This window comes from Mercenaria mercenaria, chromosome 5 (genome assembly GCF_021730395.1).
Source record: "Mercenaria mercenaria strain notata chromosome 5, MADL_Memer_1, whole genome shotgun sequence".
NCBI classification, from domain to species: Eukaryota; Metazoa; Mollusca; class Bivalvia; order Venerida; family Veneridae; genus Mercenaria; species Mercenaria mercenaria.
This window is the reverse complement of record NC_069365.1, coordinates 78411017-78438346: the sequence shown is the minus strand read 5'-3', so window position 1 is coordinate 78438346 and position 27330 is coordinate 78411017. Positions and strand designations below refer to the sequence as shown.

At 35.3% G+C, this 27330-nt stretch overlaps 1 protein-coding gene across 1 annotated transcript in view; it reads left to right on the top strand.

The window, feature by feature from the left end:
• Window positions 1-9903: 9903 nt before the first annotated feature.
• LOC123557703 (uncharacterized) overlaps window positions 9904-27330 on the top strand; it is a 169666-nt gene continuing 152239 nt past the window's right edge. Inside the window, exon 1 of the mRNA XM_053544064.1 lies at window positions 9904-10670. The gene's annotated coding sequence lies outside the window, so the exon portion shown is untranslated. The remainder of the gene's footprint in view (window positions 10671-27330) is intronic.

Below are 27330 nucleotides of genomic sequence, written 5' to 3'. Positions count from 1 at the left end.
TAGATCTGGCCGTCTACACGGAGCTAATCGTTTATTTTATATAATAATTATTCGTCCGCACGAATACTTAATTCTATAAACATCATCAATAACCAGTTGAATATAAAAGCCTTCAAAATACAACTACCTATTTATTCAGAAAACGTACCCGGGCCACAATGCGAAACTGGCCCCTGCCACCTAAGCCGGTGCTAGGGGGCCTGAGGGTGGTACACATTCCATTACCTCTCACGGAGAGATTCAATTAAATCGATTCTGCTATTGTTTTGCTTAGTTGCTTGCTATGCTTCCATAGGATCTTACAGATTTTATTAAGACATCTCATATATCCACCAAACTTTATCTGTAGCTCATCATACTTTGTCTGCGGCATCGTTGTAAAGCCACTCATTAATTATTCAGGATTATTTAACCCACTTTCAAGAGGTAAAGATAAAAAAAAACCCACTTCTTGAACAGCATCGAGTTGGAGTAATACTAGATCAAACAGTATACATATGCTTCGGGAATATGTCGGCATTGGTCTTAGATATAACTATATTATTATAACTAAGAACAATATCGACATATTCTCCAAGCAATGATGTGGCATACTCCATATGGCATCAGCAGGGGTTTAGGTTGAGATACAACGTGACACTGCTACCTCAGTGTTTATAAAAACCCCTCCGGTTTTGTCCATTATATAGCTTATTGAACTGATACTGCTCTATACTGAGATTTTTATGCTATAACTATTCATTACTATCCTGTGATGTCCATTTTTAAAATAATGGATAGTTTAGGAATGGAAAGTTAATGGGCATGTGTAGTGACAATCTTATGTGATAAGGTGTGCGTGTAAATCAACCTATGAAATTAAAAAACGTCATTAATAAGTTTTTGAAATATACACTACAACGTGTACAGAAATTACAGTTGCAATTAAAAAATGGAAAGGTAAACATATGACTTTCATTAAAATCGGCCCCATATTTTCAGGAAAGAAATAAGAAAAAAGACCAAAAGTAGTTACTGAAAGTTAGTTTAAATATTCAACTGTACGAAAGTAGTAAGTTCCTCATCAGCTGCATTTATAATTTCAATTTTTGTTACATTTGATTTTGGAGATTTACATGCAAATTTCAGCCATAAAAATGAAATGTACAAGTAATGCATATCGTTGTGATCTTTTTGTGAGACAGAATTTTGCAATTTTCATGAGATTTCCTTTTAAAAGTACATTTGCTTATTATTTATAATACATGTAATTAAAGATGACTTCAAAAAATTACATTCTATACCCATTTCGGTATTTTGATGCATAATTTTTATTTGGTTCTATAAAAAGAGAAAAATGCATAAACTCTGTTAAAGATTGTTTTAATCAAATAGCAATGTTTCCCTCTCTAACATATTGAAACAAAATTTAACAAGGCAGTCTTTTAGACAGCTAAATCCCCCGCCACTGTTATGGATAGTGAAAGGGTAAACCTTTGACCTTGAACTGTGACCTTGACCTTGAACTGACATGGCTAACCCGTGAATTCTGCACATCGTCTTGATGAGGTGATCATTTGACCCAAATTTCATGAAAATGCTTTAAGGGGTTTAGGAGATACAGAGCTCAAACCTTTGACCTTGAGTTATGACCTTGACCTTGAGTTGACATGACTCATGAGTTCTTGATGAGATGATCATTTGACTTAAGTTTGATGAAATTCTTTCAAGGGGTTTAGGATATACAGAGTAGACATAAAATGGAAGGCTCAAACCTTTTACCCTAAGTTGTGACCTTGACCTTGCGCCGGCATGGCTGACTCATGAGTTCTGCACATTCTCTTGAACAGGTGATCATTTGACCCAGGTTTCATATGAATCCTTCAAGGGGATTAGGAGATAGAGCGGACACAAAATGGAAGACTCCAACCTTTGACCTTGAGTTATGACCTTGACCTTGAGCCAACATGGCTGACTCATGGGTTCTGCACATCGTCTTGTTGTGGTGATCATTTGACCCAAGTTTGATAAAAATCTTTCAAGGAGTTTAGGAGATACAGAGCGGACACAAAATGGAAGGCTCAAACATTTGACCTTGAGTTGTGACCTTGACCTTGAGCCGACATGGATGACTCATAGGTTCTGCACACCGTCTTGATAAGAAAACCATTTGGTCCAAGTTTCATGATTATCCTTCAAGGGGTTTAGGAGATACAGAGCGGACACGAAATGAAAGGCTCAAACATTTAACCTTGAGTTGTGACCTTGACCTTGAGCCGGCATGGCTGACTCATGGGTTCTGCAGATTGTCTTGATGAGGTGATAATTTGACCTAAGTTTCATGAAAATCCTTCAAGAGATTAAGGAGATAAGGAAGGACAGAAGGATGGAAGGACGGAGGACGGAGGACGGAAGGCAGAAGCACCCCAAGTGCTAAAAGAAAAAAAGCAATTTTTATGATAAAATAGTATTTGCTGAGCACGTGTCATTGTTTGATTAAAATGGAGAATACTATTTGATAAATAACTGTACTAAATTACTTGACAAACGCAGAACTGCACAGACGAAGCATGGGCAACCACTGATGCACATGTCATTAAGCCAAGCTAAACTCGTTTATATTAAAGGCACTTTAAAACAATTAAGTATAACAAAACAAGATCTATTTTAAATGTTTCTAAGGATCAGAAAAGAACATAATGTGGGTATGTATAGGGTGTTTATAAAGCCAGGCTCACTGTTAAAGGTCAAAATCATAATAACCATATTATTTTCCCTGTATCAAAGAGGCCTATTGGCGTATTAATCGCCTTAAGTAGCTCTAATTGATATCCAGGGGCGCGTCAGCATATCCTTATTTTTAAGACTGCACGGTAATATTTATTTGTATTTCAGAACTTCCAATATTATCTTCTGTATATATTTGCTTCAGCTGGAAAGACTGGAAAATGGAAAGGTCAGTGGATAGCATGCGATGTTAAAAGAGGAATGGTCATTAATGACATGAAAAATTAGACAGAATCATTTCTTGCGCATTGCTTATTTCAGGAGATAGTATGATGTTTTCCGCTGATAATAGCAGATTTTGTACTAGAGCACAGAATTTTAAATTTATTTTACCAAAAGGATAGACTTTTTGCAATGTATTTGATAAGCAATGTCACTGTTAAATGTATATGGAAAAACAAATAGACAAGCAGTTCCATCAATTATGATGTTAAGTGAGAATACAGTGCACATGAACAGTTTTCAAAAATGAATGAAATAAAAATTGAGCTAAATGACTTGGACAGTGCATGCAAAAGCAGAGAAACATGATACAATAATTCAGAGCATCATGAAAGTAAAATGGTAATGAATAAATTAATAGACAGAGAAATGGTTTTGTATGATATGTAGATTAATTTAGGGAAAAAGATGAAAAGGGTTTATTATAAAAGACACAGATTAAGAAGAAAGCGAAACAACGCACACAAGGTCTATAACAGAAGATAAAACGAAAGATCTACGAAATTCATCTTAATAAACAAGAGGGAATAGAAGCGGTATTTGAAATGGACACTCGGCAAACATCAGTTGAAATGTATTACTTTATATCCTACTGAGCTGAAAGTTTGAAAGTAGAGAAACAGGACGTTGAAATAAAAGTTGAACCAGACCTTTAAAAAGTCGTCTTTACCCCAAATAGACTGTGTAGGTACAAGACAATTGGCGGATAACATTCTTTTGGATGGAACAAACAGCACAGCTAATATTGTTCATTTAGCAAGAACCGATAAGGCTGACTGTCTGAAAGTTCTGACAGTTTTGAAATTACAAGAATTGTTTCAACCGGCATTTCAGTTGACTATTCTGTTTGAACAAGAATTTGAAAGTAGAATTCAACAGATGGTTTTTTCAAAGTAAAATGTTCACGTATTGAGAAAAAGGGGGGTATAAATCTATGATAAAATTATTTTGTGTGAAATTTCAAAGCTATTTAGGCCAGCTAAAAGAAATCTCCATATACACCGCCAGAAAGAAAAGTTATTGCACGAGAAATTTGAAACCAGCTGCAACCGGAGATTGTGTCAATATTGTTTTCAAAAATACAGGCAGTACTACAGGTAGCATCATTTGTAACGAATCCGCACGGAATGTATAATGGAATTATAATGGGCAAGAGTTTCAGTAAAAGTTACGATGAATTTCGATACAAATGGCTAGTAACTCGAAACCTACGAGAATACTTCCTAGCGGACAAATGACTGCCTATATACACAGAGAAGAAGGATCCGTTTAATTTTCCAAATTCCGCTGAATCTGAACAGAGAGATTTTGAACATTTCAAGAAATAATATTTAGAATTTATGCAGACCTATGGTTGTGAAATATCAGTTGATATGCAAACTTGTCACAGGAGTTGATTACGAATGGATAACATCAAAACGAAAACTAACACCTAGGTTTGTAGATTTACTGAATGTAGCAAATATTGCGTGTAAACACTGAAAGAAGATGTAAAAGTTCGCCTTTCAAAATAAGTGTGTGTATGATTTTGTAAGACCAAAATATATGTATACACAAAAATGGCATCATGGTCTGGATTTTATGAAAAATAAAAACAAACAATTTCAATATACTTGAGACAGAAGAAAATGGAAAAGGTTGCATTGTTCATGTGGAAAGTTGTGGAGTAATTGTTAACCCAGTATGTTCTCATCTTGCTGCAGTGCCTGACGAGAAGGTCTTCTGTGGGGAATGGGCTATGTGTCATTTTGGTTTACTGTCGAGAAATGCATTAATTTGAGTAGTGGAGGCTGCAACACTCTTAAGGATTTTTGTTTTTCTCTGACTGATAGGAAAAAACCCAATAAATATAATGACTGTTACCTCGCAATTCAGGGTTCCTCCAAAATCACAGGTGTTAAATGATGTGAATTTCTTGTGAGACAAAGAAGGATCATGGAACTTTATATAAATGTTGTTCAGAATTTGAAGTTGTGCACCTACAGTTTCATTTGGGATTAACGCCCCTTCCTCCCCTCTCCTTGCCCTACTCTCTTCAAAAAGATGAATAGTTCTTCCCCTTCGGTTTCTTTAATCGTGTGATTCTTGGTGATGTTTAATAGTATCCATACATTCTGTCCAAAGGAATCACATGCCAAACAAGGTAATATGAAAGTTTATTTAGTGTCCCATTGTCAACAAGTGACATATATGACACATCTGGGACCTATTTCACAAAACCTCGTACGATAGTTTTGTTCGAACGCCATCTAGGTACAAAGAAAGTAAAAAAGGAAATACTGAAAAAAGTATGAAAAGTGTATCCATAGCCTAACAAATATTTGACAGATTTCTATTGAAAGCAAATGCACAACGTACTGTTTTCTTTCACATAGCTCTATAAGTAAAACTTATCTTACTTACACTGTCTGGTTTAACTTTGAGAACAAGGTAAACACGAGGTTGGCGTGACCTAAATGCGTTAAACCCACCCCCTCCTCCCCTCCCGCCTCCTCCCCACCCCCTCTTCAACCCCAGGTTCTTTTATATAGTTTACTGACCGTTCCAAGGCGGTGTCCCTATTTTCTGCTTGTTTTTTTTCCGTTTCGTACTTTATGTTAATCATATTGTTTTGTTGTTTTGTTGTTTTGTTTGTTGGTGGTGTTTATTTTCTGATCGCCTCATCGCCACCTTGCATTTGCATTTGTATATAAATGAAATTTACTTTTTGTTGGATTTTTGAAGCAATCCGTCTACTTTATCTTTCCACTCGTGTTTCTTATTGTCCGATGCATGGCTCTATCTCTGGCAGAGTTTGGGGTACTCTGTGCTTCCGGGAAATCTACATGAACCTTTTGCTTTTCATAAACTGTAGAAATGGGTAATATCAACTTGTTTCCATTTCAAGACACATATATAGGTGATTTTACAACACTTACAGAAAATTTGAAGTAGCTCTACCACGTTTTAAGGGATTGATTTGAATGCATTTTCTGAAGTTCATGCACAGTTGAAGTTGTTTTGGTGAAATATTTCAAAGTATTCAAAATTGTAGGCTCATTTTGAAATCTGATTACGAAACATCCTTAAGGAGAGTTCTTTTGCTTACGTCTGAAGCTCAGTGTTTATAACCACAAGTACGACTAGTTTTTGCAGTCGTGTCTAATGAAGCACATGGTTATGCAAATAATGAAAGTTTTTGTTATGTTTGAGTTACAATGTAATTGTCTTACAAAATTGAATATAAACCTATGTCTAAAATAAGAGTTATTTAGAAGCTATATTATATGTTTTTAAAGCAGTTCAGTGTATGAAAGAAAGCAATTTTCTGGAGGGACCATAATTATGGTGAATTGAATTGGAGCATTAATACATTTCTCTATGTACCCATTTTTGAGATCTTATGGATTAAGTCAATAATTCCAATCCTTCTTTGTTTCATATAATCTACGTCTGCTTTAGATCTGATTTTCGAATCCTACGGAGTCACTTTTTCCTACAATTTCTTTTGATGGAAGTTCTGTTACCAGCGAAATAAAAAATAAAAGATAAATTGTTTCAAGTGAAAACGCATATTGGTTCTTTCCTGCTCATCAAATTACAACTGCAAAACTTCCCATCAACTGAAATCGTCTAATTTCATGCAGAGTGCATTCTAGTAGCGAAAAGGTATTTTCAAAGCACCCGTCTTACATTTTTTTCTACTGAAAAACCGTTCAACACCATAAACCAAACCAAATAACTGTAAAAACAACTTACAAGTAGAAAACAACAAGCTGACATTATTCAACAATAAGGGCTTTAAGAATATATATTAATGAAATAAAATAAAATACTTTCAACTACAATATAAACTTTTTGTAGAAAACGAATTCTTGCCAGTTAATAACACAACAGTTAAACATGCATGCATTCAACGTCATATATTACGATATATAACGAAATGAAAAAATCATTTGTTATAATGTGGTAACATTAAAATCTAAAATTTGGTCAGAACAACGTACAGCAGTGACGAAACACATAGACACATAGAAGTAAAGTTGTTATTTACTTTTTGCTACATTTGTAAGCGACAAATTTATGTGTGATGTATTTGCCCCCCCCCCCCCCCCCCCCCCCACCCCCCTGTCAGTCCCCGCTCCTCCCTGCTGAAAGACATTCTCCTCCAGCCGAAAAGCGCGTTATCCTCCATGCAGAAAAGCAGTGTTCCCCATGCCAATAGGCGTTATTCCTCCAAACGAAAGGCATTATATCCCTCCCCCTGCAGACAGGTGAATGAGATAGGGTATCCGTCCGTCCGTGTATCCGTGACATTGTTTTGCTATCAGCAGAGCTAAAAAAACTGTAAACGGAATTTTTTAAAACTTCACACAATGGTAAAGGCCATAGAGAGAAAATGCAAAGTGTAAAAATAACTCTATTTTGCTTACTTTTTAATCATATCCCTTTTTATGAATTAGGGATATAGTTTTGGCGTCGTCGGTCCATCCGAAGCCATATCTATTAAATGGTTTGAATGATTTCAATGAGACATAGCAGAAATGTTAGCTGGTATCCTACAAGTTTCAGTCATATTTGCTCAAGAAATCTTATGGCGTGTCAATAATACAATAAGTATTTTTATTCCATTTTCTATTAATCCGGAGTGATATCTCAGACATTGTTGGAAAAATTTCAATAAAATATGGTAGAAATATTGCCGTGCACGTTTAAGCGAGATTGCTCCAGGTAGACAAGATTTACGCAAATTGTACATTAAGTACATTTAAAGTGTTTGTATTCAATTTTCCATCCGTTCTGGAGTCATATCTCGGGCATGCTTTAATGGACTTTAATAAGATAAGGCAGGAATGCAAATTGCTATAAGCAAGTTTAAGTCAGATCGCTTGCGGAAGACAAGCTTTATTGCCCTTGGTACTTGTATATATAGTGCATAATTTTGTATATTGCTTTTATTTCATTTTTCGTCATATGGTGTCGTATCTCAGGTATAGTTTGAAAGATTTCAATAAATCTTGGTAAAACATATTTACTAGTATAAGTACTATATAATTATATAATGTTTTTATTCAATTTTCAGTCTGTCCGTATCTGCATAAAGGATTTCAATAAAACATGGTAGAACTGTTAACAGTTGTAGGGAAATGCAACCGTGCAAATTGCTTCAGAAGACATAAATATATATAGTTCATAATTAAAAACGTGTTTGTATTCAATTTTCATCCGCCATGAGGCATAGCTTGTGGGATTTCAATAAATAAAACATAGCAGAAATGTGAACCGCTATAGAAATGTGAACTGCTATAGAAATGTGAACTGCTATAGGGAAAATATACCTCGCTACTTTAGTTAGATTGCTTGTGGAAGAAAAGATATATGGATATAATACCCTTTGTACTTGCATATATCGTACATAATGTATATTGTTCGTATTTCATTTTCAGTCCGTCACGATCGAGTCATATTTAAGACTGTGTTTGAATGATTTCAATCAAACGTCGTAGAAATGTAAATGCTACTGTAAAATCATTTAATTTCGTGGGCAGGAAAGTTCGTGGTTTTGGTCGTTGGGATTAAATTTTGTGATTGGGCTGAACCACGAAATCCACGAACATTAGCCCCCAACGAATATCAGTGATTTCACAGTATGCGATAATGGGGCCCTGTAAGTAAAAGTTTGAAGACGATGAGATTTTTGGCCCTTTGCATATATAATACAACGGTAGTATTTATATTCCATTCCTCCAATTTCCGTCCGTTCATAGTTGTATCTCATGTATACATGCAGAGAAATTCAATTAAATATGACAGAAATGTTAACTGCTTTAGGGAAATGCAGCTCTGCAAGTTAAAGTCAGATTGCTTGGGGAGCCAAAGGTTCAGGGCGAGATATTAGTAAAGGTGGATGGTTCAGCGTCCATAATTCATCTTCAACAATTTACAACAAACACACATCTTCTCCAGTTGGTCAGAATCACACCAAACTTGGTTTGTAGCACCCTTGCAAGGTCCACTCTCAAGTTTGTTCAAATGGTTCAACTCGACCACATTTAGGGCCCGTTAGAGCTAAAAATAGAAACACAAATCAGATTTAATGACTTTTTCTTACGAACCCTTGAATGAAAGTTCATCAAACTTGGTTTGTAACATTTTTACGAGGTCCTCTCCCAAATTTGTTTAAATGGGAGTCATCCAGAGCTAAAAATAAAAACACCTTTAAACAACTTCTTCTCAAGAACCGTTTGATGGATCTTCATAAAACTTAGTTCGTAGCATCATTATACAGTATTCTCCTAATCTATGTTTAAGGTCAGGGACCACCAATTCACAAACGTACAGGGAAGAGGTAAGTGTATACCTGGGAATAAGATAACTTCTGTGCGTAAACAAACCCAGGAAGTGATTTTTTTTCAAAATTGATATATTTTCACTGCATTTACAGTATTTTATTATACATTTTGAAAAAAATTGCTACATTTTATGTGCATTGAAAAAAGTTTTATCAAACGAATTTCTCCTGCCATGCCAACGATGTAAACAGGGGATCATCTTATTCACACGAAAATTACTTAAATAAAGTATCACTTTTCATATGTTTTTCGTCCGATATTTTGGTAGAACTAAGATAGTTCTTGAAAAAAAATTAAGTAAGATATACATGTTTCGATGATCTATAATGTGGTGAAATAAAATGTATAGGCCCTTGTCCTTATTTTTGATATATTTGACCATGATTAAAGTGAACCGCACGTTTCAAGGTAAATTTAAAACATTATTTTGATTTATTTAACGTGTCAGATCTTTTAATATCATATTTTAACTTTAGAAAGGTAGTATCAGTGCTATTGTAATTGTACTCACGGGTTGCCATTAATTGATAAAATGATTTTCATTTCCGTATGCCGGATCCAGGCTTTAATCTACGTTTTCCGGATAAATGACGTCATCACTTCCGGTTTATCAAACGTGCAGAACTACCCTAAACGGGGACAATTGGCCCCTTTCTGGGCCGCTAGAGCAAAAAAAAACAAAACAGAAATGTCTTTAAACGCATTTTTCTTATGTACCTCTCGATGAATCTTCATCATCCTCTCCAATATTTTCATAAATGATGGGGAGGTAGGGGGAGGGGGTTGGGTGTAGATTCGGCTCCTGTTAGGGCGGCTAGAGCTAAAAAGAATACATTTAAACAACTTACCGAACCGCCTAATGGACCTTCATCAAAACTGGTCTGTAGAATCATTAGAAGGTCCTCACTCAATTTTGAACAAAAGAGGCACTCAGTCCCTTGTAGGGGCCGCTAGAACTATGAATAAAAATACCGCTTGATATATCTTCATAAATCTTGATCTTTACCACTGTGTTAAGTTCCTTTCCCAAGTTTGATCAAAAGGGATGCTTGACCTACAGTAATGGAACTTCATGGGATGATTACCTGGGGTCAGTAGGTCAAAGATCAAGGTCACAGTAATCTCGAGACTGAAAACAGTTTTTGCTAAAGAAGTAAAGAACGCTTTTACCTACAGTTGTGAAATGGCATTGGAAGATTGCCTGTGGACAGTGGATGACCGCTACTATATTTGGGACCAGTTGATCAAATGTCAGTCCACACTGACCTTGAAACTGGAAACGGTTTCTGCTCAATAACGAAAGAACGCTTTGACCAACAATTATCAGTCTTCATAGGATTTTGTTTTGGGGTAAGTAGGTCAAAGGTCATGGCCATAATTTCTTCTACACTAAAAATGGTTTCAGCCATAACGCTTTGGTTATCAACTTTCTTAGGTTGGCTGCCTTTAGTCGTGTTAGAATTTCTTAAATTCATTGATATGACAACCTCTTTTTTGAGGTCATTTGGTCAATGGTCAAGGTAACAGCTAGTCCAATTCGTGTCGTAATTATCTTTTTCATTTTAATGTTTGTCTGATATTATTCCCAATCAGTTATGTCCAAAAACAGGCTTAATTATTTAGCTCCAGGGATATTAAATGGGTGGATATGATAATGCATACATTTGTTGATACTGTTTCAAGCGCCTGTGGTTTTACTAACAGTTCTTGTTTGTGCAATTTCAAATGTCCGACCGATGACGTTACAAAGCACTCAGCTCTGGATTTCATGGCTGGCTGATTTGACTGTTCCATATTCAAAATAAAATCAAATCAAATAAATAAATAAATAAATAAAAAAGAAATAGAAAAACATCTTTAAGAAATATAATATATGAAGTATCTGTTAAAATTGGCAACGTTTGGAAATATTTATATAGGATACAAAGTCGGGCTACTGTGTGTGAGTTTAGTTATGTCATTTGAAGTGCAAGCATTTGAAAGGAAATATTCTGAAATATTTCTGCACTTAGAAAATACTTTTTATGAAATTTAAAATAATCGGTAGTTCAGAGAAAACGTTTTATTATTATTATGAGAACAGCGTTTTAACAATCTGATCACCCAGTTCTGTATGCTACCTGCTGTTTACGATTGACGTTTTAATCGAGAGAGTGGCAAGGACATTTGCAGTACATGCATTTATGTACGAAATTACTGAAACTCGCATGTATTACTAAAACGCGTCTGTATCTGTTTCAGTATGGGAGAGAAAAAGCTATTTATTCAATAAGACATATCTCTATGTAAGAGCCAGCTATGGCCTCATGGAACGATATTTCAAAGGTACACAATTCAGAAGGTAAAGAAAATGCAGAATATTGTATTTATATAGAGTATTATACAAAATTTGATATAGAATATATACCATCTAAAATGGAAGAATAACGTATTTGAAAATTGGATACTTTTGTTGAATATATGCTAGCACCCTTGTAGAATGCAAGTTGTTTTCATCTTTTCAATTTAAGAAACATTGTTTTTGTTTTCTGTAAATCCATGTCAGCAAGTTTCAAACCAAACGTCATATTTACATAACAAGATTTAAGTCATTTGAAATTCAAAATAAAAATGGTTATTGTCTCACTAAAGATCTAGAGTCACTTTTGTGTCAGCGTACTGCTGCCTGTTCTTCGAAGACCCAGAGTCATTCTTGTGTTCTCTCGTCTGCTGCCCCAGCAGGTGCTTTCTTGAGCAAACATGTAAATTGCTGCAAATACGTTTTAAATCCTGTCTAAATTCTTCTCCAACAAAACAGTACATAAGACAATTAACACTGCTATTGAGATAAAGGAATAGATTTGCTACTGCTGTAGTTTTTTCGAAGCTGGTGTCGTAAAAGTTTTCTTCAATAAGTGGTAACAAACTTACTATAGTATCTGGAAGAGTTGATATACAATGTGCAATGCTTATACTTACAGTTAGTATAGTTAAATGTTTAATGATCTTCCTTCGATCAGTATTCGGTCTCTTCAGATTTTTACTTTTGTTTAATTTTACTATGATGATTATATTACAGATGACAGAAATAGTAATTGGAATCACATTATGAACACAGAGAAATGTTATTGTGTAAATTTCATAAGCATCTTCAGTCTCAAAGCTGCAATATTCTCTCGTTGTCTTCACTGCTATTGAATTCTTTCTCTGAACCAGTGCCGTAGCCAGACGCTAATTTTAACCGAGGCAATCTAGGGGGATCCGAGGGCATAACTAGACTCTTCCACGCGTTTATAATATATACTAACCTCAGTATTGCTATGTAGAGCATAATTAACTGAATTTCAAAACCTGATATATATTGAAATCGTATGGTAGTATTGCCCATGTTCCGTTATGTTTTATATTATATTGTTATGTTTTAGTGTTGCCGTCGTCTATAATTAGACGTATCTCTTAGATACCGGTCAAAAATATACAAATAGATGTGATCAACAGATACTGTCATGTAGATAACAAGGATAATTGGGGAATTATCCTAGTCTTATATGGTCGGATGAAATCATTTTTGTAATTAAAGGCAATAAATAAAGGCATCAGTAAAGACATACAAGAATATGCATTTTTTTTCAGTTTACTAATAGGTTATTAGTTTATAGCCCGAGAGGGGTCAGGTACGGGAGGGGGCTCTGCCCATGTCAGGGGGAGCGGGTGTCAGGGGAACATGAGGAAAAATTTTGAAATATAGGTATGAAATGGTGGCCTCTTGTGAATTTTTCGGTCTAAATTTTAAGGAATGGTGGGAATTTTCTCCTCACTTTAGTGGGGCAAGAGGGCTCTCTTCCTGGAAAATTTTGAAAAACATCCGAAATGGTGGTCTGTGGTGCATTTTTTTGTCTTAATTTTGAGGTATTGTAGGGGGAAACCCCTTATTTTTAGAGGTGGGGTTCAGGGAGTTCCCCCCATCATTTTAATGGGGTCAGTAGGGGCTCTCTTCCTAGAAAATTTTGAAATACATATATAAAATAGAGGCCTATGGTGCATTGTTTGGTGTAAATGTTTAAGTACTGAATGAGGAACACTCTTATGTTAGGGGGGGGGGGGGGGGGGGTCAAGTGGCTCTCCCCCTGGAAAAGAAAAGTGAAATACAGTTATGAAGTGGTTGCCTCCGGTGCATTTTTTGGTCTACTTTTTGAGGTATGGTGATACCACCTCATTTTAGTGGGTCAGGGGGCTCTTCCATTGGAAAACATTGAAATATCGGTTTGAAATAGTGGCCTCTGGTGCGTTTTTTATATTTAAATTTGATTATAATAATAATAAACAATCGGGTTTAACTTTGATGAGTAAAGGTCACTTCTCAGTCAACTGGGGTTAGGGGAAGGGTAGTGGGGGTGTGGGTCTGGATCCGGACCTAGCAAGTTTATCAATATGACTATACCTCACCTTGCCTCAAGGATGTAATGAGGCAAATGATTTCTGATATATTCTATGGATATTAACTTTTTGAACTTTTATAACTGAATTTTTCATGACTGTGATAGGCCTACTATTTACTCATTTTTTTTTCTGTTTTGGGTCCTCAAATTTTAACCGAGGCAGCAGCCTCGGTTTGCCTCAGTGTGGCTACGGCGCTGTGAACTAAAACTGACTATTTTCATTTGAAAAATGTATGATAAATTAATAGAAATTAAAACAAAACATAGAACTGCAAGTGTGTACTTTCTACAAAGATACAGTTTTGTGAATTTATAAAATTTTAATGGAAAGCACAAAACGAGTGACCGCTCAGCTGTTAACATAACTGTTATCCATGCCGACAGCTCAAAACCAAAAGTAAGACAAAAATTGAAAAATCTGCACGCAGAGGTACTCGTTGCCCGTGGAAGTATAGTTTGGAATGGATTGATGTATAGCAGAAATTCGATGCCTGGCAGTAGTAGTATCCCGATGTCACTGATGGCCAGAAGTTTGAAGTAGATGGAAAACGACGTCTTAGAACATTTGTAACCTCTTGACCAAACTATGACAGAAATAATATTTCCAGAAATTCCAACGACGATAAAAAGACACTGAAGCAGAGAAACTAATATTTTGAAATCATCCTCATTCATTTTAGGTTTATACCTTTGAAACGTTTGAAGCTAATTATTTCCAAGAAAGTTATGCTCATTCAAAGTCTGATCTTTCGAGAAAATGTCTGTTTATTTTTTTGTGTTTTGTTGGTGGCTGTGGATGGGAGGAGATTGGCATCTTTAAGTATGGTCGCAATTACCATTACAATTGTTTTTCTAGATTAAATTTTCCCAATTCTCATGAATGTTTAAGCTGTACAAAATTCCGCGTTATATTATTGTCCAGTTAAGTTTACATGTTCCCATAAAAGTGTTACTAAATGCTCACTGTTGTAATTTCTATATTCCATGTGGTATGATCACTAACTGTGAAGCGTGTAAGAATTTCTAACACAATTCGTGAGATTTGTGTACACGTTTAAATCTCATGTGAAACTTTGCATTTTTATTGCTGTGAAAAAAAAATATTCAACCACTATAAATGTACCTATAATATTTACGCTTCTTATGTTTTTGTTTTTGTTTTTTTTTTTTCATGATCGAGTTAAACAATTAGTACCAACATATCTGAATAATAAATGAATAATAAATTGTCTTTCGATCTGATTTCACCGTCTGTACTCGAAAGAAATGCTGTCTTAATTTTAAGATTTTATTGATACACACCGTCATCAAAAATTATCCACAGACACATATTTCATACGTTTTCCCTTCCATTAACGCTCATACTGCGCTTTCATAAGGAGGAACTATTTTCAAGTAATTCTACTGAGTGATAAATCAGACTAATTTGCAAATAGCATATTCTGAGTGATACGTGTGTGCACTTTTCAGGAACTTGATCCTACAAATTTAGTGGCTGTTCCTGTTCAAATTTAATACTTAAGTTGTCAATGAAAAAGAAATCTGATTACGCTTTTAAAGCGGATGTAGTTATGAGTATATTGATAATTTTGTGTCAAATATGAATATTATTCAAACTAAATTCACTTACTTATATTAATACTTGTATTGTTTAATCACGATTCATGCATTTGTTAACTGCCGTGCCCACACTTGTTATATCTACATTTATGGAGAGATCGCCGTGACGTCACACATTAACATCTGGCCCCAATTTCACGAAAAAACATAAGTAATTACTTAGTTAAGTCTGTTATTTTAAAATCATGCTATTGCTTAAGCTATACCAATGTATTTATAGCGACATTGTATATTAAACTATGGTTAGCAGTATTTGTCTGCAGTACTTATTTCAGTCACGCAAATATGATATTTCTATTTAAGCACGATATAACGAACTTAAGTATTTGCTTAATTATATTTCTTATTTTTATACTTCATTTTCTGTAAAATTCAGAATTGTTGTGCTTTGATCTATGAAATAGTCATGTACGGGTAAATACAAACATTTGAAATAACAGACTTAGCTAAGCAATTACTTAAGTTATTTTCGTGAAATTGGGGCCTGTTTATCTAGTGGTGGGCAAAACAAATGTTTTTACATTGTTTGTGTATCGGATTGGAATTTTTAATTTTTAATAACTTTTTCACTCATTTATGGATTTTCAAAATTTAAAAAGTTTTGAAAAACTGACAATTTTCATATTCAAATATCTTTTTAAAATGATTAACCATTTTAAATGGCATATCATTTTAATAGGAGCGTAGTGATCAGTGTTCAGAACTTTTCGAAGCACACTGTAAGTTAAGCGTTCATAATTAATCCATTTTATTTCGAAATAACAACTAAAACTAATTAATAAATTTAACAAATAATCAAGGCCTTCGAGGTGTATCGGACGTCAGGCGGCTACATGACGTCAAAATTGACGTCATAATGCTCTCTTACCGGTCCGTGCGTCAACCGTTGTTTATCGCCGGATATATTGCGTTTGATTTTCTTCTTTGTTTAACTGGAAATCAATTCGAGCCATGTTAGAATTAACAAATAATCAAGGCCTTCGAGTGGTTTATCGTCTAATTTATCATGGTTCAGAGTTCAGATGCGTAGGAATTGAAGCACGAGGGCGTTGGCCCGAGTGGTTAAATACTGAAGCATCTGAACGATGAACCGTGGTAAATTAGACGATAAATCACAAGAAGGGCTTGATTGTTTTCATTCTGACATGCTCATTGACATATTATAATAAATATTGGACTTCATTTACCCGAGGAGTAATGTATCGGACGTCATGCGGCAATTTGACGTCATAATTGACGTCATAATGCTCTCTTACCGGTCCGCGCGTCAACCGTTATTTATCGCAGAATAAACAGAGCTTGATTTCCTTCTTTGTTTAACTGGAAATCAAATCGAGTCATGTTAGAGTGCTTGTTTTATGAACTTTCCATTGATCAAAAAATTATTAATATAATTTGTGTTTTAAGAAAGTTTAGGCCGTTAGAAAAACATTTACTGTTTACAAAAAAAAACATGGACGTTCGGGTCTGCCCACCCGATGACTGTCTTATCAGTTCTAAAAATAGAAAATACAACGGATTTGTATACAAACACGATCTCTCCTAATAGTAGTCAGTCAATATTTCAAGTATAACATTTATATACTGTTTCTTCATTAATCCTTGACCTGTCAATGTCCATGGTCATTTTAGTTCACATTCCTGTTGCCAGTCAGTTCAGCAGAAATTGTAAATACTGTATTTGTTCATCATAGGAAAGAAAATTCTAATATGACTAACAATCACCACAACGATATTATTATTATTATTATTATTATTATTATTATGTTGACGTCAGGTCGACGTGATATTTAGCGCCATGTATACATCTAGAAATAGCGCTTTCAAATTGATCAAATATTTTACTTAATTGCATGTTTAAAACGAGATGCCACTTTGAACAACTGTCTTGATTAATTTACACATACATTAAGTTGGTTATTCGCTTTGCAGAATAATTCGCCATCTTTTACCACTTCCGGTCTTGGCGTGCATAAAAAAAGAGCGTGACGACCTAACAGTTGGCGCCATGCATGCGCGAAGAAACAGTTCTGTCATATTTGATCTAAATTTTACAATTAAATTCATATTAGAATCGAAATAATTTATAGCAAAGCGTTGTTTTAACAGCATTTTATCCATATTTATACACTCGGGCGGTTATACGTCGTTCGAAATAATTCACTCGGGCTGCGCCCTCATGAAATTATTACGGCCGGTGTAATGAAGTATTTCGACCCCCATAGAATAACGACCCCCCGGTCATTATTCTATAGAAAATGTGACTCCTTTCCTGTAAAATATTGAATCCCCTTATGAAAAACTGACTCCCTTTAAAAACTCTATAGAATAACGACCCCCCGGTCATTATTCTATAGAAAAACTGACCCCTCCAAGTAAAATACTGACTCCCTAAAGATGACTCCCTTCGAATATCATAGAATAACGACCCCGGTTATTATTCTATAGAAAAAGTGACTCCTTCCATGTAAAATACTCACTGCCGAAATACATGAACTCAACAATATCGATCCGACTTCTATTAAATTACTTCCTGTTGCTCAAAGATTCGTACTTTTGTACACTTTCTGTCTCTCTTACTTACCATACATTTACTACTACTACCTATCTATACTACATTACTTCCTTTACTACTACTACTAAATTACTCTACTCTACTGATACACTACTATACCTGCTTCCACTAATACGTCTTGTACATATACCTCTTCTTCTCCTGCTGCTGTTGTTGCTGTCACTTATTCCTCTGCTGCTGCTGCTGCTGTTACTGCTGCTACTGCAACTGCCACTACCACTGCCACTACTTCTACTACTACTACTACTTTCTATTGTTGCCGCTACCGTACTTTACTGTCGCTGCTAAGTATTGCAACTTCCATTAATACTAAGTTCTATGCTAGCAGTTTCTTGTGCAGTTTTCTTCTGAAGAATTACTTCATACCGAAGTTTGCAGGGATTATTGACACTGGTGTGTTTTGTGAACGTATTGTGAATTATTATTTTCCTGAAAAAAAATGTATACACCAAGATACAGCGTCTAGAAATAGAATCCCTTTTCCCGTTGCGGAATGCTCTGATTTCTGTGTCAAGTGATGGTATCTGGGGCTAATGGTCAAACGGAAGGACGGACGGACGGACAAGGGCAAGTCTATATGCCCCCCCTCCCCCGAGTGGGGGCATAAAATGCAGCAATTAGGCCTTGGATACATGAGTTATCACTAAATTTGACCAAATGACAGGGGGTCGGTTTTTTTATGGGAGTCAATATTCTTCATGAGGTTCAGTTTACTTCACGTGGGGGAGTCATAGTACTATGATCTGGAGGTCATAATACTATGACCGGGGGGTCACTTTTTCTATAGAATAATGACCGGGGGGTCATTATTCTATGGGGGTCGAAATACTTCATTACACCTGTGTATAACCGCCCATCGTGTATAAATAGTGTAAAAGCACCGTTTTGCTATAAATTATTTCTTAAATATAGGATTATGCAGTCAAAATTACACCATGCAGCCTTAATACATTCAAATCAATCTTTCACTCATATATTTATGCTTATCATAACAAGAAGATTTGTCTTGTGCAAGATCCAGAGTTCAAAGATCAAAGTCTCACTTCAAAGTAAAATCTGTGAAGTATTTTTTTTCTTCTTTTCCAGTCTGTAGTTTGCTTATATATGCATGAGTATTTAAAGTAACTTGATAGTAACTTAATTTGTCCTTAAGATACACAACAATGATTTATTTTAATGGAGTCAGGTAAGTCATTAATATAAGCTTAGAAAAAACAAGAATCTTTAACTGAGCCTTGAGAAACCACAGAGTAAACAGGTACAGTGTCTGCGGGGTAGCCATCAGCTACGACTATTTAGGACTGGTCCTTGAAAAATGGCTTCATCCGCTAGGGTGTAATCGGTGAACTCTTAGGTCATCGAGTTTGTGTTTAGGTTTATGGTTATCAACCTTGTCAAAAGTTTTACAAACGTTAACCTTTACCCTGCTAAATTTCTAAAATGGACTGGTCCATCTTTCACCTTGGGCAGTACCATTTATCATTCCAAGGGTGTTCACTGAAAATTTACTGACTGAATAGCGAACAGTGCAGACCATGATCAGACTGCACGGATGTGCAGGCTGATCTTGGCCTGCACTGGTCGCAAAGGCAGAATCACTTGCCACCAGCAGGCTAAAGATTAATTACCACGTACATGTAACTATGTCAGTTTAATTGTTGTCAAGGCATTCTCAAGATTGTTGTCGCAGTCGTCTTGTGTTTCACAGTCATGCTTCAAACGACCTGAAGCCATGAAAGATCATTTCAGTCAAGTCAGAAAAGATTATAATACCTTTAAAGACTAGATTACTGTTAATGAACTTTATTTTACTTACAATACGTATTGTTGTATGCACCATATATAGACCTCCTAAACAATCCAATGACCCCTATTATTTTTCGGTCAGCAGGTTAAAGATACTTCAAGGTCACAATAATCTCGAGACTGAACACGGTTTTCGCTCAAGAAGTAAAGAACGCTTTGACCATAGTCGTGAAATTTCATTGGATGATTGCCTTAGGTCAGTAAATGAGCACCTACTATACTGGTGTTATTTGGTCAAATGTCAGGCAACACTGACCTTGAGGCTGGAAACGGTTTCTGCAAAAATCAGTCTTCAAAGGATGATTGCTTTGAGTCAGTAGGTGACTCCTTTTGTTTTGGGGTCAGTAGGTTAAAGGTCATGGGCAGTGTTCCTTACGTAGAGAGATGTGTCATGGAATTATTCCATGAGACATCTCTCTACGTAAAAGCTGGCTATGGCCTCATGGAACGATATTTCAAAGGTACACATTTTAGAAGGTAAAAAATGCAAAATATTGTATCTTCATTCATAAAGAGTATTATACAAAGTTTGATATAAAATGTATCAACTGAAATGGAAGAATAACGAACAGAAAAAATGATACTTTATATTAAAAGGACTAACCACACATTTTAGGAGAAACATAATTTCTCTCAAAAACTCACAAAAGTGTGTACTCTCTAACTGACAAGTGGTACAAACTTATTGACATAAAATTTTTGCAAGACATTCTTATGAACTGCCAAAAATGTTATGTAGAAGGTAGTAGATCGTTGCAACGCTTTTGAAATAATGCAGAAAAGCCTTTACATTATTTTTGCATTTTTACCAATATCTAACATTTATTCTCACCACTGTATCAACTTTCAGTGACATATATACATTCTATACCAAACTTGGCTGAAATGAACATGTTAAAAAAATACCCAAACTATAGGCGAGTAGCTTTATATATATGATAACACACTTGTAGAATGTTACTGTTTCATCTTTTCAGTTAAAGAAACATTGTTTTTGTTTCCTGTAAGAAGGTGCTATGCAAAATCTATATGTCACCAAACCAAACGTCATATTTACAAAACAAGATATAAATTAAGTTTGAGATAACAAAACAGGAAAAGTTATTGTTTCACCGAAGAACTAGAGTAACTCTTGTGTCTGTGTCCCCCGTCTGTTCATTGAAGACTAAAAGTCACTCTTGTGTCTGTGTCCTCCCGTCTGTTCTTTGAAGACCAAGGGTCACTCTTGGGTCTTTGTTCTCACTTCTTTTCCTCAGTAAATGCAGTCTCGAGCAAAAATTTACAGTTTTGCAAATACGTTTTAAATCCTGTCTAAATTCTTCTCCAATAAAACAGTACAAGAGACAATGAACACTGCTGTTCAGATAAAGGCATAGATTTGCTACTACTGCAGTTTTTTTGAAGCTGTTGTTGTCGTAAATGTTTTCTTCAATAAGTGGTAACAAAACTACTATAGTATCTGGAAGAGTTGATATACAATGTGTAATGCTTATACTTACAGTTAGTATAGTTAAATGTTTAATGAACTTCCTTCGATCAGTATTCGGACTCTTCACATTTTTATCTCTGAACAATTTCACTATGATGATAATATTACAGATAACAGAAATAGTAATTGGTATCACATTGTGGACACAGAGAAATGTTACATTATATATTTCAAAAGCAGCTCTAGTCGCGAAGCCGCAATGTTTTATCGTTGTCGATTCACTGCTATTGAACTCTTTCTCTAATGTAAAACTTACTATTTCCATTTGAAAAGTATGCGATAAATTAATAGAAACTAAAAGAAAACATAGAACTGCAAATGTGCAGTTTCTACAAAGATTCAGTTTTGTAAATTTATAAAATTTTAATGGAAAGCACAAAGCGAGTGACTGCTCAGCTGTTAACATAACTGTTATCCATGCCGAAAACTCAAAACCAAAATGTAAGCAAAAATGGAAAAATCTGCACAATGAGGTACTCGTTGCTCGTGGTTGTACAGTTTGGAATGGATCTATTAATTTCAGCAGAAATTCGATGCCTGGCAGTAGTAGTGTGGCGATGTCACTGACGGCCAGAAGTTTGAAGTAGATGGTAAACGACGTCTTAGAACATATGTAGCCTCTTGACCAAACTATGATAGAAATAATATTTCCAGAAATTCCAACGACGATAAACAGACACTGAAGAGAAACTAATATTTTGAAATCATCCTCATCCATTGTAGGTTTAGACTCTTGAAACGTTTAAGTTAATTCTTTGCAAGAAAGTTATGTACATTCAATGTGTGTTTGTTTTTCACGGAAATGTTTGTATATGTCTTTGTGGTGTTTCTTTTATTGTTGTTGTTTGATGGAGGTAACATACTATTTTAACTATTTTCTTAGACTAAATTCTCTCAAGTTTCATTAATGTTTTAAGCTGTAGAAATTTTCGTATTGCATGATTGTCCAGTTAAGGCAATGTTCTCTCATAATTTTCTGTTACTAAATACTCACTGTTGTAATTTCTGCATTCCTTGTAGCATTATAACATTATCACTAAATGTGAAAACGTTACGCTTTCCTACATTCGTGGATTCTAATAAATGACAAAGACTTGTTTTATTCCACATAGTTTAACTTAATGTGAATCTTTCCTAATGTTACTGTCTCCAAGCAGAGTTATCGTTCGTGGTCTTCACTATAACACCGGAAGTGCAAGAGGTAGCATCAATGTATCTTTATTTTACGCTTCTTATGCAGTTACATTTCAATGAAAATGTTAAAATCAACTGGGTGCCCAGATGTTTGCTTTTCATAAAATGTGATATGCTTAAATAAGGTCTAAATTTTTATTCACAATCGAGTCAGACAATTAGTGTTAACATAGCTAAATAATAAATCGTCTTTCATTCGGATACAAGAGTGGTGCTGTCTTAATTTTCAGATTTTATTGAAACACCCTGTTACTAGAAATAATCCACAGACACGTATTTCACATGTCTTTCAATACTACACTTTCATAAGAAATAAACAGCTATTTCTAATGAGCGGTAAATCAGACCGACTTGCAAACAACATATACTGGGTAACACTTATCTGCACTTTCCTAAAACTTGATCAAATGCATATCCTACAAACTGAGTGGCTGTTCCTGTCCAAATTTAATTTTCAAGTTTGATTAAGTAGTTAATCAATATGTGCAAATGAAAAATAATCTGATAACGCTTTTGATACGGATGTTGGTATTATATAGTGTACTATATTAAATTGATAATGACTTTGTGTTATATATGAATATTACTTACAATAAATTCACTGATTAAGACCCTATATTAAAGCTTTCATTGTTTATTAACGGTTTATGTATTTGTTACCCGCCGTGCACAATACCTATTCTTGTTTTTTTCACATTTCTGCCGTCATCATGTTCTCAAGTTGCCCTTGTTATTCACATAATCGTTGTCAGTCAATATTTTTTCAAATATAACATTATTAGATTGTTTCTTCGTTAAACTGTGACCTTTCAATGTCCGTGGTCATTTAAAGCGATTTGAAGTTAGCAGTAGAGCAGTAACAGCAGTGTTATTGCTAGCTATTACGTTGTAGCAGTAACAGCAGAAACTGTTACTGCTGGAACGTTATAGAAGTAACAGCATTACTGCTGCTACTGATGGAAGTTATAGCAGTAACAACAGTAGTTGGAAGTCGTACGAAATACAATATGAAATCGATTTTAGCAATTAAAGCATTCTTTCGTCTTTTATGATAATGGCCTCGTTCAATACTGATACATTTAGGCCATGCGTAAAAAAAGGGGGTTAAAAAAGTGAAAGACTATCAGGTTTTCCAAGCTACTCAGTCCACCTAGTACTCCCTGACAGTTGGTGATAAAAAAGGTGCAAAAACCTAACACCTTATAGCCCTAAGTGTAAGACATGTACATACATAAGCTGTTGTGCAGGAAAATAGAAATATTAGTAGGGTTAAAAACATGATAAAAACAAGTATATATAATAATTATGGTTGGAACATCGATGCAGCCTGTGCTGATTTGAATCCGAAGATTGTTTCAGCACTGACTACATGAGATGGTAAGACGTTCCACTCTACCACAGTTCTGGGGAAGAATGAGTACTTGTAGTAGTCAACTGTGGTAGAAGGTATTTGCAGAGCTAAGTGATGGTAATGTCTAGATTGTCTAGTAATTGGAGCGAGATATTGTTTAGGATCGACATCAACATGATTATGAACCATTTTATAAAATAAAACCAACCTACTATCCTACTATACTTCCTTCTGGATTGGAGGGAATTCAAACTTAAACTGGTTAGGATATTTGTGACCGTGCCCGGGGTCTTTCTATAATTATTTACTACAAATCTTGCAGCTTGCCTCTGAATATTTTCTAATTTATCTATGTATATCCTTCTGATGGTAAGGATCCCAAACACTGGAACTATACTCTAAAGTTGGTCTAACAATGGTGTTATAGGCAGCTGTTTTGGTACCACTTTTCGCAGAATGTATATAACGTTTTAAGAAACCAAGACTTTGACATGCTTTACTAGATATTTTGTTTATATGAGCGGACCAAGATAAGTTAGATGTTACTTCTACACCTAGGTAAGTAGCTTGACTGACAACAGACAGAGGCTGATCATGTAAGGTATAGACAGTATTTACTGGTTTTCTGGATCTAGAAACATGTATAATATGACATTTGCTCACGTTAAAGGACATCTTCCATTTCTGCAGGAGCCAAGCCAGATATTGCCCCATCTATCACCACCCTTTGTGTTCTATGTCCTAGGAAAGCTTTGATCTAGGAACGTGCAGAGCCCCTGATGCCATAATGATCCAATTTTGATAAGAGCCGGCCATGGTGAACTACATCAAACGCTTTACTAAAGTCCATGATGGCAACATCAACTTGGCTTCGCTGTACTGATTTAGCTAAGTCATGAATAAAACCCACAAGTTGGGTCTCGCAAGACCGCCGGGCACGAAAACCATGCTGGTTGTCCACCAGGATGTTAAATTTGTCTAAGTGATCCAAGATATTACTGACCACAATGTATTCTAATAGCTTGAAAGCTATACATGTCAATGAGATTGGTCTATAATTTGAAGCTTGAAACTTTTCACCTTTTTTAAAGATTGGTGTTACGTAAGCCTCAGACCAATCTGAGGGAACAATACCACTATCAAGAGATTTATTAAACAAAATTTTAAAGATTGGGGCTATTTCAGTTGCACATTCTTTTAAATTCTAGGTTAGATTTGGTCTGGACCTGCTGCTATGTACGGGTTTAAATTTTCAAGTACCGGTAATTTCTTAACACCATTTTCAGTTACTTTTATTCTGGGCATGGTTGAAAATGGGCTAGGACCAAGGTTTGGTAATCTTGGACTGGGGTCATTTGTAAATACTGAAGAAAACTGTTTGTTTAAAATTTCTGACTTATCCTTGGCACTAGATTTCAAGACACCATTTTCTCTCAAAGGAGCAACACCACATGAGTCATTTTTCAAACTTTTAATAAAAACACAGAAACCTTTAGTTGTGTCATGTTTATATACCTGGGCTACAAACAATATTATTCATGTAGTCCCAGTATGAATTACGTGTTTTCTTTTGGATAAGAGTTTTAATCTTTTTAAGTTTAGAAAACAATGAGACATTTTTCTTTTTCTTTATTTTACTATAAAGCCTGTTGCATTTTTGCATTAGTTTTTTAATTTCAGAGTTTAACCATGGAAGATAATGTCTACCTGAGACAGTTTTGCTTGGTACATGACTTGATACAAGCTCATCTAATTTCTGTTTAAAGCTATGCCACAATTTTTGAACACCCAAGTTTTGAGGGTGGTTTAGGGAGAAAAGGTTAAGTAAACCCTTTTCAATTTCTGACCAATCTGCTTTATCAAATAGTAAAATTTTGTGCTTACTTTTTAGATTAATTCTTGCTGATGATAAAAGGTCAACAAATGGTATGCAATGGTCACTAAAACCAGGAATGACCTTCACGGTTTCTGCCAAAGTGGGATTGGACAATAGTATGATATCAAGGCAATTACTAGAAGTGTCTGCAATTCTAGCTGGTTCATTTACTAATTGTTTGAGACAGTATGAATCTACAAAATCCAGAAGTTTATTACATTCTTCTGGATGATGGGCATCTGTATTTACAGTTTTGGACTCCCAATTAATATCACCTAGATTGAGGTCCCCACCAATCACAGTTGTGCTATTTATTTGGTCAGTAAGGCAAAGTGTACGTTCAAGTTCATCTATGCACTTGAAATCTTTGTCTTGCCTGTATGCACTACAAACAAGCAAGTCCTTTTTGCCTTTCAGTTTGATATTTGCCCATATAATTTCAGAATCAGACTTCAATTCTATCGGAGAGAAACTTTTTAACCTTTTAGATACCAAAATAAAAACACCACCTCCTGTTCTACCTTTTCTATCATTCCTATAAACATCACAATCAGGAGGGAAAACTTCAGAGTTTTTTATTTTAGGTTTTAGCCATGATTCATTTCCAAGGACCACATCTGGTTTCACAGTGGCTAGCATAGATAAGAAACCTAAGTTTTTCTTTTTTACAGACTGACAATTGACAGAGACAATTTTCAAATGATTTACATAGCGATATTTAAAACTGTTTGGCTTTGGTTGGCTGCTGGAGTTTGTACTGTGAGGTTTGCTGATTGGTGTGCAACAGTGTAGTAGCCTAGAATGTGGTACACCACATGGTGAATGTATAGATGAATTCTCTGTACTAACAGATGAAAATGTTTGATCTAAGTCTAGTGGTTTGCTATGATCAAAAAAGGAAGAATCTAAGTGTGCTACTCCACAATGTGTGCATTGCCATGGTTCATTTGAATGATCTGCATGAAACTGATACATCATACTACCCATACCCTGACATTCAGCATGAAACCAGGTATCACAATCCTCACAGAATATGCCTCTATCTGGATGCCATTTTACCTCTAAATTACACGTTCCACGAGATCAGTCCTGTCTGGACCTGGATTTGACTCGATATCAAAAGCTAACAAAATAAGAATGGAACATATATATACGAGTGTGAGCCTGTTCTTGCTAAAAGGTTTCTTCCGATGGCGAGTGATCAGACCTGAGCACAGTCCAAAATAAACAGATAACTTATTCCTGGTGAAGGGTTGTCAATAATACTGCCCTACAAGATGGTAAGTTTTGCTCAAAAATTTTTGACCAGAGTTTTCGTGTAGGTCTGACACAAGTTTCATTTAAATCAGAACTCCATGCAAGCTAAGCACTCATAATATAAAGAGTTGCGAGCTTAAGCCCCACCACACACAAAGTACACGTGTACATATCTCACCTTAAGGACCAATTTTGAAATGTAAACAAAGAAATTATTATGGCATTATTTGACATCGAAACATTTTCAACTTGTATTTATATTATTATTTTTGTCCTTCTTTATGTCTCAGGAAACGGGCTCGAAACCCTCTTTACTGGTGTTATTCACACATTTCCTGTGGGCATTAGGATGCATAACACGGTATCAATATATTGTTGGTATGTTTGTTCTAAAGAGACTACATATTATATTATATTGTCGACG